This window comes from Bos grunniens, chromosome 3 (assembly GCF_055505025.1).
Source record: "Bos grunniens cultivar Pamir isolate PY7600 chromosome 3, Bosgru_T2T1.0, whole genome shotgun sequence".
Lineage (NCBI taxonomy): Eukaryota > Metazoa > Chordata > Mammalia > Artiodactyla > Bovidae > Bos > Bos grunniens.
Genome location: NC_141167.1, coordinates 114,088,807 through 114,101,556, shown reverse-complemented (window position 1 = coordinate 114,101,556; position 12,750 = coordinate 114,088,807). Strand labels below are relative to the sequence as shown.

Sequence of the window (12,750 nt, the reverse complement as noted above, 5' to 3'; positions counted from 1 at the left end):
CCAGGGGAAAGGGGTTGCCAGAGAGAAATAAGTGAAGGAGAATAACTTCATTCATAACTTCAGTTGTGAAATAAATGAGTCATGAGGACTTCCTGGTGGTCCAGTGGTTAAGAATCCACCTTCCAATGCAGCGGACATGGATTTGATCTCTAGTTGGGGAACTAAGATCCCACATGTCACAGGGAAACTACCCATGGGCGGCACCTCGTGAGCCCACACAAAGCTAGAGACAGAAGGCCGTGAACGGCAGGGAACAGCCCACACACCACAACAAAAGATACAGCGTGCCACCACAAGGATCTGGCACCCCGCAACTAGGACCTGACGCAGCCTAATGAATGAGTAAAATGAAAGAGACCAGTGTCATTAAAGAATAATAGATGAGTCACGGAGATGAAATGTACAGAGGGGGAAATACAGTCAGTAAAAAAAAAAAGAAAAGACTAGGAGAGTCTGGTCCACTGCTTCCAGTGAGGGATGGTGTTTATGGACCCACATAGGAAAGGACAGATAAATGACTCCAGCTCTAGACACGCTTGGATTCCAGCCGCTTGATTCAGAAGATGTTTTTTTCTTTCCTTCCTCTGCTTGGTTGGGTTTTGTTTCTCTTCCTGTTAATACAACGACCACTCTTTCAGTGGATGCCTGTAATCCCTTTATTAGTCCTTCTATGGTTTCCTTCTTACAGTGACTTCCTCAAGAGCTGAGAAACTACTGACCCCAAAGGAGGAGGAAGTCTGGAAGGAAAGGCAACCACAGAAGGAGAAGAAAGGATACAGAATGATGGAGTTACAGAAGCTCTGGCTTCAAGGGGCTCAGCCAGCTCCATATACCAGTATCAACAGCCCAGCCTGAAAACTTTCAAACTTATGTCTTTGCATTAAAACATTGTCACCTCAGAGGGATGGTATGGGGAGGGAGGAGGGAGGAGGGTTCAGGATGGGGAACACATGTATACCTATGGCAGATTCATTTTGATACAATATTGTAAAGTTAAATAAAATTAAATTTAAAAAATAAAATAAAATAAATAAAAAATAAAACATTGTCACCTTTAACAACGTTTTAGAAATGCAAATACTCTAAGCTGTGTGGATCATTAACTACAAGTGTGGCTTTGCTCACCAGTCACTCATTTTCATGGAGAAGGCAGTGGCACCCCACTCCAGTACTCTTGCCTGGAAAATTCCATGGATGAAGGAGCCTAGTGGGCTGCCGTCTACGGGGCCGCACAGAGTTGGACACGACTGAGCGACTTCATTTTCACTTTTCACTTTTCACTTTCATGCATTGGAGAAGGAAATGGCAACCCACTCCAGGGTTCTTGCCTGGAGAATCCCAAGGACGGGGGAGCCTGGTGGGCTGCCGTCTATAGGGTCGCACAGAGTCGGACACGACTGAAGCGACTTAGCAGCAGCAGCGCTCATTTTCAGCACAATAGAGTGCTGAAGAATTATCACGAGAGGATAGAAAAGTAATATAAGACAAGGAAAGGCTATTTCTCAGGAAGCAAAGATCCATGACAAAGTGAGGGTCTTAGACAACAGAGGGCTATTTTTCTCTGGGGACCTAGATTAGGAAGGGAGAGATGAGATCAGATTTCAGAGAGAGCTTTGCCATTTTGCAGACCTCAATGAAGTGAGGGAAATGGACAGGATGCTCTTTATCCAAAATTACTTTTGTAAATATTTTCTCCCAGTTTCTGGCTTTTCTTATTTTCCTGACAGTACCTTTTGCAGAACAGAAGTTCTACATTTTAATAAAGTGAAGTATCAATTATTTCTTTTCATGAATCATACTTTTGATGTTGTATCTAAAAAGTCATTGTCGTACCTGAGGTCATCTAGATTTTTCTCCTTTTTATCTTCTAGGAGTCTTATAGTTTTGCATTTTACATTTAAGTCTATGATCCATTTTGAGTTAATTTTTGTGACGTGTGTAAGGTTTGTGTCTAGATTTTTTTTGGCTTGCAATCGCCCAGTTGTTCCAGTACCATTTGTTGAAAGGACTGTCTTTTCTCTGTTGTATTACCTTTGCTTCTTTGTTGAAGATCAGTTGACTGTATTTACGACGGTCAGTTTCTGGGCTCTCTATTGTATTCCAGTGATTTATTTGTCTATTCTTCTGCCAATAACAGGATGTTCTTTGAGAACTCTTCCTGATCTACTCACTTCTTCCTGGTCATTAAACTATGTTAATGAAGATAGACATTGATTCATTTCCAGTTTTATCCAGTTCAGGCTCCATACTCTGCTTTCTCTTCAACAGTGATCCCAAGGCTGAAAGTGACCCATCTTTCACAACCTGCCGGGGACAACAGTGTTGGAATCTTAGGTCACACCCAGGTAGGCTGCTCTAAGGAGCCACACACAGGAGGGTGGGACATAGAGATAGCTTATCATGACTCCTATCCTAAGCAGATGCTGTGCCATGAGGAAGGAGGTATGTCATCACCCAGGGAGAAAAACGGAAGACTGAGGAGCCAGAGAGGTCCATTAACCAAGTATTCAGAGAGGACGTGCTGGGGGATGAGAAGTCAAAACAGATGAAGGTGTGATGGGTCCAGATTCAGTTTGGAACAAACCTTGTCAAAATCGAGTTCCGTTCACTCATTCCTTTTCTACATTGCCAGATTGCTAAGAGAAGACAGGTTGTAAAAGGATAAGAATATAAATAAAGGAGATGTCCATGTAACTATGGAGATGGTTGATGGCTGAGGAGGCTTATAGAAAAGCCCCTCCATGGTGGGGGAGGGAGGGGTGCTGGGAGGTCACTTTATCATTCTAGAAACTGGGAAAAGTTGTTTTGTACAAGAAGATAGTGGGAGTTCCCAGTTTAGCATCTGTTCTATCCTGTGGTCCCTAGTCTCAGTAGAGGACCCCAGAAGAGTTTCCTCTGGCAAAGGTACAGAGAAGGTGGGCAAGCTGGAGTAAACTTGAACCCTGGCAGAATTGCAGAAGTGAAGCTAACGTCTTCTGGGACACCTAGAGGGCAATGACGCTGAGGCTGGCAATAGCACCAAAGGCTGAGCAAGGGAGAGCTTGCCCAAGGGGAAGTGATTACCTAGAGACTGAGTGACTCAGTGACTCAGTCAACATCCAGTGCTTTAACCCTATATTCACTCTATACTCATAAATGGGGTGATTAAACCCCGTTTTAAAGCAAGGTCCTACTGTAATAAATATCCTATCATATATCATAATATGTATATAATCTTTGCTATACAGCAAAAATTAACACAACATTGTAAATTAACTATACTTCAATTAGAAAATAAAATAGAGTGATGGTGGGAGGATGAAGAAATAAATAGAGGCAAGAAGCTGTGTCCTGAGAAACATTCACTATAATGGGGAATACAGGCTGTCATGGTCTGGGCGCAGTTTGGAAAAGAATTTCCAAACACAAGGCAGGATGAAAGAAGAATAAAGTTTATGTGAGTGGGGAGGGGAGAGGCTGCCAGCACAGCGGGCTGGCTTCCTGATAGTCAGGGAGAGCCAACAGTGAACAGGGGTTCTTGATTCATTTTTATACCCTGGTTGTAAGGAGTGGGATACGGGTCTTACGGGTCATTTGCTGATTGGGTGAGGAAGGTATATTGGTGGGGGGTTGGGGGGGGGCGAGTAAGGCAAATACCTTCTCCCTATATGAGGAAGGAGGGGAGACAGGATATACTGGTCAGGAGGACCTGAAATTCATTAATAGTTACATCACTGGGGATGGGAGGGAAAGTCAATAAGTGTCTGCTTTTTCCATTCCTGCATTCCAAGACCCTCCTTGGTTTCATCTGCTCTTTTGTCCTTGGGTCAGCACATTCCACCCTCTCTTTATTTTTAGGGCCAATTCTTTGGCCCCTTTTCATACCCTGCTAATGTCTATCTACCTATTTCCCTTCTCAGGCATTTGGGAACCCAGTCTCAAGGGAAAAGGGGCAATGATGCTCTGGCTTCTTCAGGCTGTACAGGGGTGTCATGGGGCTCTGGGTTCCCTTTGCCTGCATGGTATACTTAGGGAGAAAGGTGGGGTTCCATGGAACAGTATGGCAGCTTGTTCTAAGGTTGTCCGAGTATCCACTGGCTGGTATCCTTTTTGTAAGACCATTTGGAATTGGAGCTTCTGAACCTGTCAGGAGATGAACTTAGGTGTTAATAATACATGGGCCAAACAGTAATATCAGGAGGAAGGTGATGGCAGGTCCAAGGAGAGGTAAAAACCATGTTATATTAGGTAGGCCCCTTTGATAGTTTGCCAAATAGTATTTGCATCTGGGGCCCCTTTTTCCAAAGTAATGTAGCCATTTAGCTTGTTCATATATTTTCTTAATACTCTCTTCTACTAGACCACTGCTGTTAATATATGTGCAACAAGTTTCGTTGATGACTGCACAAATTCCCTCTTGCTCGGCTAGGAAATAATCTAAGGCCCTCCTGAGGTCCATTACCACCTCTGCTAAAGAATTTAAAGACTGGGAAAGTCTTTCCATTGATCTTCCCGTGACTCGGCGGAGGTCATACAAAGTGTCTGATAAATTACTTATAGTTGCTTCATGGTAGATGAAGCCTCCCCAGGGAGCAGCTAATCCAATGGCAGCTCCAGTGCCTGCTAAGATGAGTCCTGTAGCTCTTTTAGATCTGGGCTGCGTGGCTTGGTAAATAGTCACTCCTACAGAGCTGTTTTGCATAATCCCCAAGGTGCATTGTCCTTTACACCATGCATTATTAAGACATTTGAGTGCAATTTGCTTTACCTGGATAAGGTGATGAGGGTTCTATGTGCCCATCATATGGCAGTGGATTAGTAGGGAGACCACAAATGAAGACCTGTCCAGCTGGGGCACAAATGTGTCTCACCTGGGAGGAGTTAAACCGGTGTATTATCTGGTTTCCCCAAGCAGGGGTATCATTACAATGGTAAGATAGATGACCAAAGGAAAAAGGGGCATGGGGATTTGGATCTTTCCCATATGCCTTGTGCTAAGTCACTTCAGTCGTTTCCGACTCTGTGCGACCCCATAGACGGCAGCCCACCAGGCTCCCCCGTCCCTGGGATTCTCCAGGCAAGAACACTGGAGTGGGTTGCCATTTCCTTCTCCAATGCATGAAAGTGAAAAGTGAAAGTGAAGTCTCTCAGTCGTGTCCGACTCTTAGCGACCCCATGGACTGCAGCCTACCAGGCTCCTCCGTCCATGGGATTTTCCAAGCAAGAGGTACTGGAGTGGGGTGCCATTGCCTTCTCCGCCCATATGCCTTAGGAGCACTATATAATAGGCACCAGGTGACCCCGAGTGCCCCTCCCCCATGAGCACATTGATTGTAAGCGGTGGAGGACAGTGGTGTGGAGGTCATAGATATTGGGCACCAATGTGGAAGGTTACCATAGCCTAAACCATTTTTGCAGCTTGGATGGTTAAAAATCAGAGGTGAAATCTGGGAGGCATCAAATCCTCATATATTAGGGAGCAGTTGTGTTGCAGGAAGGCGGACCCCTTCCAGGGCCCGAAACTGGGCTCTTGTCTAACCCTCGGAAATGAATTGTCCAAGGAGACACATGTGCTGACAAAGAGATTTTATTGGGAAAGGCCAGCTGGGTGGAGAGCAGTAGGGTAAGGGAACCCAGGAGAACTGCTCTGCCGCATGGCTCGCAGTCTCGGGTTTTATGGTGATGGTATTAGTTTCCAGGTGGTCTTTGGCCAATCATTCTAATTCAGAGTCTTTCCTGGTGGCACACGCATCGCTCAGCCAAGATGGATGCTGGCGAGAGGAATTCTGGGAAGTGGACAGACACGTGGTGTCTCCTTTAGACCTTTCCCGAACTCTTCCGGTTGGTGGTGGCTTATTAGTTCCGTATTCCTTATCAGGATCTCCTGTCATAAAACAACTCATGCAAATGGTTACTATGGTGCCTGGCCAGGGTGAGTTGTTTCAATCAGTGTGCTTCCCCTAACAGTTGCAGGGGCCTCCTCTGGGCCCTGAGCCACAGCAGTGACAACAGCTCCCCCGCTGGATACAGTGCAATGGATCTGGCTTTTGTTTCTTGTCAGGTTAGGGTGGGGAGGTAATTGTAGACATGGGAGTGTCTGGGGACAGGCCAGATGAAAAACTTAGATTGTAATCTTAGATCTCCTGTGAAAGAGGATGGTAGGGGAGAAACTGTAGGCCTCTTTCCCAGTGTTGGTGATATATCCAGCAGTCCCTAAGGTTCTCCCCTTATGCTGTAATAGTGGAGATATTTACTAAAGAATTGGTTGTCCATTCCCCTGACATTTTCCACCATATACTAACTAGGCTTCCAAGAAGGAAAACTAAGAGTCTCATGGCTCCAGGTTTAAGAGGAGACAGACTTGTTTGGTGAATAGTCTTGGAAGTCTCGAAGGATCTTGTCCCGTGCTAACTGTAATATGAACTGTCTTTGGTAATTTGAAGGCCGTAAGGATAGCTGAGGCTCTTGGAAATTTATATCTTCCAGTAATGCCCAGTAGAAGTCAAATTCAAAAGGGGCGATGGAAAGCTGGTGTAAGAGCAGATTTAGTAATTGTCATAAAGTGTACATTAGTATTAAGAAGAACTAAGATTATTGGGGTCAGTTGTAAGGAGTAGTGATCAAGATATCTCAAGGCTCAGAACTCAAGGAGGGGTCACCACCTGATTTCCTTTCGAAAAGAAAGCAAAGGCCATCCAGAGGTTTTCAGTCATAAGAGATGTCTGTGGAATCTTCTGCTGGCTGGGGATCTTCTTCTGGAGGAGGAGCTGTCTTCAGTCTTGACGCACGGATCCAGGGCGTGAAGCCTTGGACCTTGGCAGCTGTGGGAGTGACCAGGAGGACTTGGTGTGGTCCTGTCCACACTGCTTCGAGTGGTTTTCAATCCTGTGGAAGGGTCTTAACATATACCCAATCACCAGGGTTCAGGTGGGGAGAAGTTTCTGAAAAGTTAGGATCTGGCTTGGGGCTGTTTTGATCCTAGTATTCCCAGATGTTTTTAAGAGTTAGTCCCAAAGTTTGAAGATTCTGCGCTAAGTAATGGGTTTCTGGATCAGCCAGGTGGTCTTAAGAATGGTCTCCCATAAAGGACTTCATAAGGGCTTAGATGAGACCGATTTTGGGGTGATCTGAACTCTTAAAAGAGCGATAGGAAGAAGAGTGTTGGGACAAGCCCAACAACAAACCAACCTGAGGGAGCGGTGCCGCAGAAGAATAAGGAAGAATGAGACTCAGAAATAAGGTGGGGATCAGGCGCTGATGCTATTCACAAGCAAAAGCCCAGATCCTAATCCTAGCATGCCTTTTATTGTTAACATCTACTTCCTTGTACCTGCTCTGGAGATATCTGTTCTTTACAATCCCAGATCGGAGATAAAGATATACAATGCACAGTCCTCAACCTTCAGGCCTTTCATGACTTTGTTTAGCCCTTCAGCTAGTGATGCCCTTTCTCAGCAACTCCCTCAAGGTTCTGATTATGGGAACAGTCACTAATAGTTTTCCATCAGTCACATCAGTACTTCAACATCTTGTTTTCAAGATATCTTTCCACTATGTACTTTTGACTGCTCCTAGCCCTTTGCCTGGGTGTGATGAGAAAGTCATTCTTATTTTTCAAAGAGGCCCTGGTAATTATAGCACAGGCCTGTGCATAGCATATTCCCTACAGAAGAGTGACCCATGTTTGGTGAGTTTCAGTTGCTAGCTTGGTTAAATACTTTTGAGGGTTTGATTGGCTCTTCCTACCTTTCCGCATGCCTGGGGATGCCAAGCCAGGTGAAGATAGTAATTAATTTGTAGGGCTTCACGGACTCCTTGGGTCAAACTGGAAATAAATGCAGGGCCATTATCTGATTGTAAAGAGCGTGGGAGTTCAAACCTAGGTATAATATATTCCACAAGGGCCATAGTGACCTCAGATGCCCTCTCAGTCTTAGTGGGGTAGGATCCACCCCATCCCATAAAGGTGTCTACCATTACCAGGAGATATTTATAGTCTTTGCAAGGTGACATGTGAGTATAATCTGCCTGCCAATCTTCTGGTTGGTCTCCTTTCCTCTGGATCGGGTGGAGCAATGGAGGAGGTTTCACGGCCCACTCTGGGTTAACCTGACGAGAAATAGGACAGGCTTGGGATATAGATTGAAGGGCTGAGAGGATTCCTTTTCCAGTGAATATTGTCCCCATTAGTTTAAAAAGGATTTGGCCCCTAAGTGGGTGGCCTGATGTAGGTGGTTTCATATCTTCCATTGGGAAGCTTCTGGTAGGAGAAGTTTGTTGTCTGGGCTCAGTAGCCGTCTTTCAGGGATTAAAGTAAACCCACAGTTCTGTCCTTCTTTGAGTTCAGAGGGTGAGTAATGAGGCAGAGAGAGATCTAGACGTGGGATGGGAGGAGCCTTAGCGTGCTTAGGGCAGCCCTCTAGACTTCTTTATCTGCTTTATCATTTCCTTAACGTATGTCCAATGAATCCTTTTGATGTGCCCTGCAGTGCATGATGGCCACTTCCTTAGATTTTATAGCTTCTGATAAGTCTAGAATCTCTGGCCCATGCTTAATTGGGGTATTATGAGTGGTTAATGGCCTCTTTCCTTCCAAATGGCTATGTGGTCATGTTCTACATGGAAGGTGTGTGCTGAATCTGTGTAAATATTGACTTGCACTTCCTCTCCTAGTTTGAGTACCCTGGTTAGAGCTATGAGTTCTGCCTTTGGGGCTGAAGTATTGCCCCATGGAGTGGGCCTGACTCTATTACTTCTGTTAGGCTAACTATTGCATGCCCCGAGACCCTTGGGCCCTCCTGAATGGAACTGCTGCCAACGGTAAACCATTCTACATCTGGGTTGGGGAAAGCAGTATCTCGCAAGTCTGGCCTAGCATTGTAGGCCTGGTCATTTATTTCTAAACAAGAATGTGGAAGTGGAGAAGCTTTAGGATTTGGATCAGGCAAAAAGGTGGCAGGATGTAGAGTGGTACAAGGTTTGATGGATATCTCTGGCCCCTCTAAAAGCCTGATACTTGTGAATTCTGCTATCTGAAATCCAACGGAATGCCTTGGAATTGGGAACATCTAAGACCTGGTGAGGAGTGTAGACTGTAAGTGAGTTTGGAAGCTTCTTCTGTTAGACGTGCAGTAGCAGCTAATGCCCTTAGACAAGGAGGCCATCCCTGAGACATTACGTCCAGTGTTTTAGATAGATATGCTACTAGGCATTGTGATGGGCCCAGGGACTGTGTTAGTACACCCAGAGCCATACCTTTTGTCTCATGAGGCCCAGGTTAGTACACCCAGAGCCATACCTTTTCTCTCATGAGCAAAGAGAGAGAAGGGCTTTGCTAAATCAGGTAGGCCTAAGACTGGTGCTGTGATTAGGGCCTTCTTTATTTGTTTAAAAGCTGTCTCCATTTCTGCAGTCCATTCAAAGGGCAGCTCCTCTTGTCCTTTAAGGGCATCGTGAAGGGGTTTAGCTAATAAGGCATAAGTGGGGATCTAGGATTTGGCAAAAGTTCGTCATTCCTAAAAAGATTCTAAGCTGTTGTTTAGTGGCTGGCATGGCCATGTCTGAGATTAACTTCCTTCGATCAGGGGCGATACTTCTTTTTCCTGGGGTTAATATCAGCCCCAAGAAAGTGACTTGTTATGAGGTAATCTGTGCCTTGGCTGGGGATACCCAGTACCCTCGTTCTGCTAAATGTTTAAGAACGAGAATAGTGTTATTATCTGAGGTTAGTATATCTGGGCTACAGATTAAAAGATCCTCAACATATTGGAGTAAGCAGCTTTCACCCTCCAATGTTAGAGATGAAAGGTCCTTTGCTAATGCTTAGCTGAACAAATGAGGACTATCTCTGAGGCAGAACTGTCCAGGTGAGTTGTAGGGTAAATTTAGTAATTGGGTCTTTCCATGCAAAGGCAAATAAAAATTCAGAGTCAGGGTGGGCTGGAATGCAGAAGAAGGCATCTTTGAGGTCAAGGACAGTAATATTGGGTTTGTGAAGGAATTTGACTTAAAAGGTTATATGGCTTTGGTACTATTGGGTGAGTAGGGATCACTGCTTGATTAACAGCCCTCAGCTCTTGGACTAAGAGCTGTCAGGTTTCTTTATTGCCAGGATCTGGGTATTGCCGGGAAAATTACATGGGATTAGAAGTCCAGTTTGGAAGAATTTGGAGATTAGAGGCATTGATCCTATTAATACTTCCTCCCTTAAGAGGATATTGAGGTAGGTACTCTAGGGAAAGAGCTAGGATCCTTTAGATGGATAACTACTGGAGTGGCTGTAACAGACCCGCCAGGAGTAGAAGTATCCCATACCTCTGGAGGAACTTGCCTGAGGATCTTGGGTGGAATTTTAGGTAGGACTGGTTCCATGGTGGTTGTTAAAGCCATGTAAATGATAAGATGGCTTTAAGTTTAGCTAATAGATCTCGGCCTAGCAGGGGTAGGGGGCAGGTTGGGACGACTAAGAAGGAGTGGGTGAACAGAGTGTTTTTGCAGGAACAAGGGGAGAGAAACAGGCATAGGAAGGCTGTCCATCTGTCCCTGTTAGGAGGGTTGAGGAATAGTAAGTGGGCCCAGAGAAGGAAGTTAGGGCTGAAGAAGTAGCCTTGGTGTCAATCAGAAAGGTTACAGTGGCCCCCACCACATTCAGGGTTACCCGGGGCTCCTCCGGTTTTGTAGGGAATTTGGGAGCCTGTAGACTAAGCCCCGGGCACCTTCAGCCATCTGCCTCCAGGAAGTCAAGACCCAAAATGAAGTCTGGCTCCTGTTCTTGATAGTCGACTACCACCGACAGTTGAAGCTGACTTCAACTTTGTGGGGTTTTTTGTTTGTTTGTTTGTTTTTTTAAAAGGATTTTTATACTATATTAAAAAACCACAAAATAAAAAAGGGATCAGTCAACATATATCTTAGAAGTCTTACAGAGTCTCTGCACCCATAGCCATGAAGGCCCCCTGACGCCTTGTTCTCCTCTGCTCAGTCTGCAGCTCGCTGAAGGATCGCTGGAGATGACTCAGGCTCTAGTTTTTAAAATCAAACTTGTTCTGCCAAATCCAGGACCCTGAATTTATCCAAATCGTAGAAACATGCTTTGACCACCCGTCCACCAAAATACCTCCCATTCAGATCAACAACAGCTTTAATTGCTGACTCAACCCTCTCGAATTCTAAAAATATTCGTACTGCTTCATCATCAGGGGCACCAGGAATTTCAAATATCACACATTTTCCAACTTTGCCATATTTTTCACACTCTTCCTTGGTTTCTACTTCCAAGTCTTCATCCACCTCTCCTGCACCAACCATGTTCCTGAGTAGGACCACTTTGGTAGGACACTTAAGTATTTCAGTTAATGGATTTGAATCTGACTTCTTGGCTGCGTCTTTCTCGGTGGCGTAGCCCACGATGATCTTGCCGCCCCGCTTGCTGGTCTTCTCCACCGACAGCGCTGTGCTCAGGCCCTGCTCATGCTTCCCGAGACCCTGGCCTTCCCAGAAGCCGTACTTCTGCATGATTTTATGTGCTACCGTGCCCCCCATGTTGGCGAGGAAGGAGTTGCCAGGGCCGGTTGGGGATCGGGGTCTGTCTTGTTCCTCGTACACTGGGAGAGGAATAGCAGCTTTGGAAGACTGTGAGCGAGGTCGTGAATCCTCTTCATAAGGGAAGTCTCGGGGTAATTCTTTGTCCTTCTCCCCAAGAGACGTGGGAGGTGCAATGGCAGCTCTGCCCATACTTCTTTTCCTCCTCTCTCGCTCATAATCTTCATCTTCATCAGAATCTGGATCAGGTCGCCTGGAAAACCCACTAGCTTCATGTCTGTCTTTACGCCGCTTTTCTCTCTCTTCTATTTCCTTCTGTCTTTCCAGCTCCCGCTGCCTCTGTCGCTCCTCTCTTTGGCGCTTCACTACTTTCTCATAATCGTTAGGAAACATGGGATCATATTCATCAGCTAAGGGGATCAAAACTTCTCCTGCAGAAAACCCGCTGGGAACAGGGTCCTTGAGGCCTGCAGCCACGTGCGGTGGAGTGTCCACGATCTGCCGCTCATCCGAAGAGCCGCCTCGCTTTAGGTCGATTACTGGAGCAAGGACTGTACTTTGTTTTGTCCTCTGGCTCTTGGCCTGAGTGAGAGCTGCCTTCTTCACCTGGAGCTGAGACTGCAGGAGTTTGAAGTTTTTGGACCAGCCTTCTGTTTTTGAGTCACTGGTCTCCACTCCCAGGTCATCGTACAAGGACATCTTCTCAGTTCAGTGCAACACAGCTTGTTGCATCCATTCCTTAAAAAGTATATGTATCTTCACTTTAGCTGCCTCGAGTACTTGTAAATATGTCACAGTTGATTCGTGCATCCTCTCTGCGGCAAACACCGGCCCGCCCGGCCGACGCTCCCGGGCCGCGGCGGCGCACAGAGGCCGACGCGCCGCCGACACCGCGGGCTGGGCGCTCAGCGTCAGCCCCCGACGGCAGCACCGCTCCGGCGCCAACCCCTACGCAGACTCCGCGGCCTGACTTCAACTTTGACTCTGATTGCCAAGTTCCGAAGTACCCCTGGTTTTGGTTGGCAGTGCTGTTGGCATGAGGGACAAATCCTCTTCCAGTGGCCCTTCTGGTGACAGTAAGGGCAAGAGGTAGGAGTGATGGAGCATGGCAGTTCCTGACAGCGTGCCCTGACTGACCGCACTGGAAGCAAGTCATCAGAGATTTCTGAGAAGGGGGAGGAGCACCCTTTGATCCCTGCCCTGGGAGGGACTGACTAATGGCAAGAGCCA

General features: G+C 46.2%; 1 pseudogene across 1 annotated transcript; it reads right to left on the bottom strand.

Moving 5' to 3' along the window:
- Positions 1 to 10,833: 10,833 nt before the first annotated feature.
- Positions 10,834 to 12,380, bottom strand: LOC147377036 (splicing factor 45 pseudogene; annotated as a pseudogene). Its single transcript, XR_015161281.1, has one exon. The product of XR_015161281.1 is annotated as a splicing factor 45 pseudogene (transcript).
- Between the last annotated feature and the right edge of the window lie 370 nt (positions 12,381 to 12,750).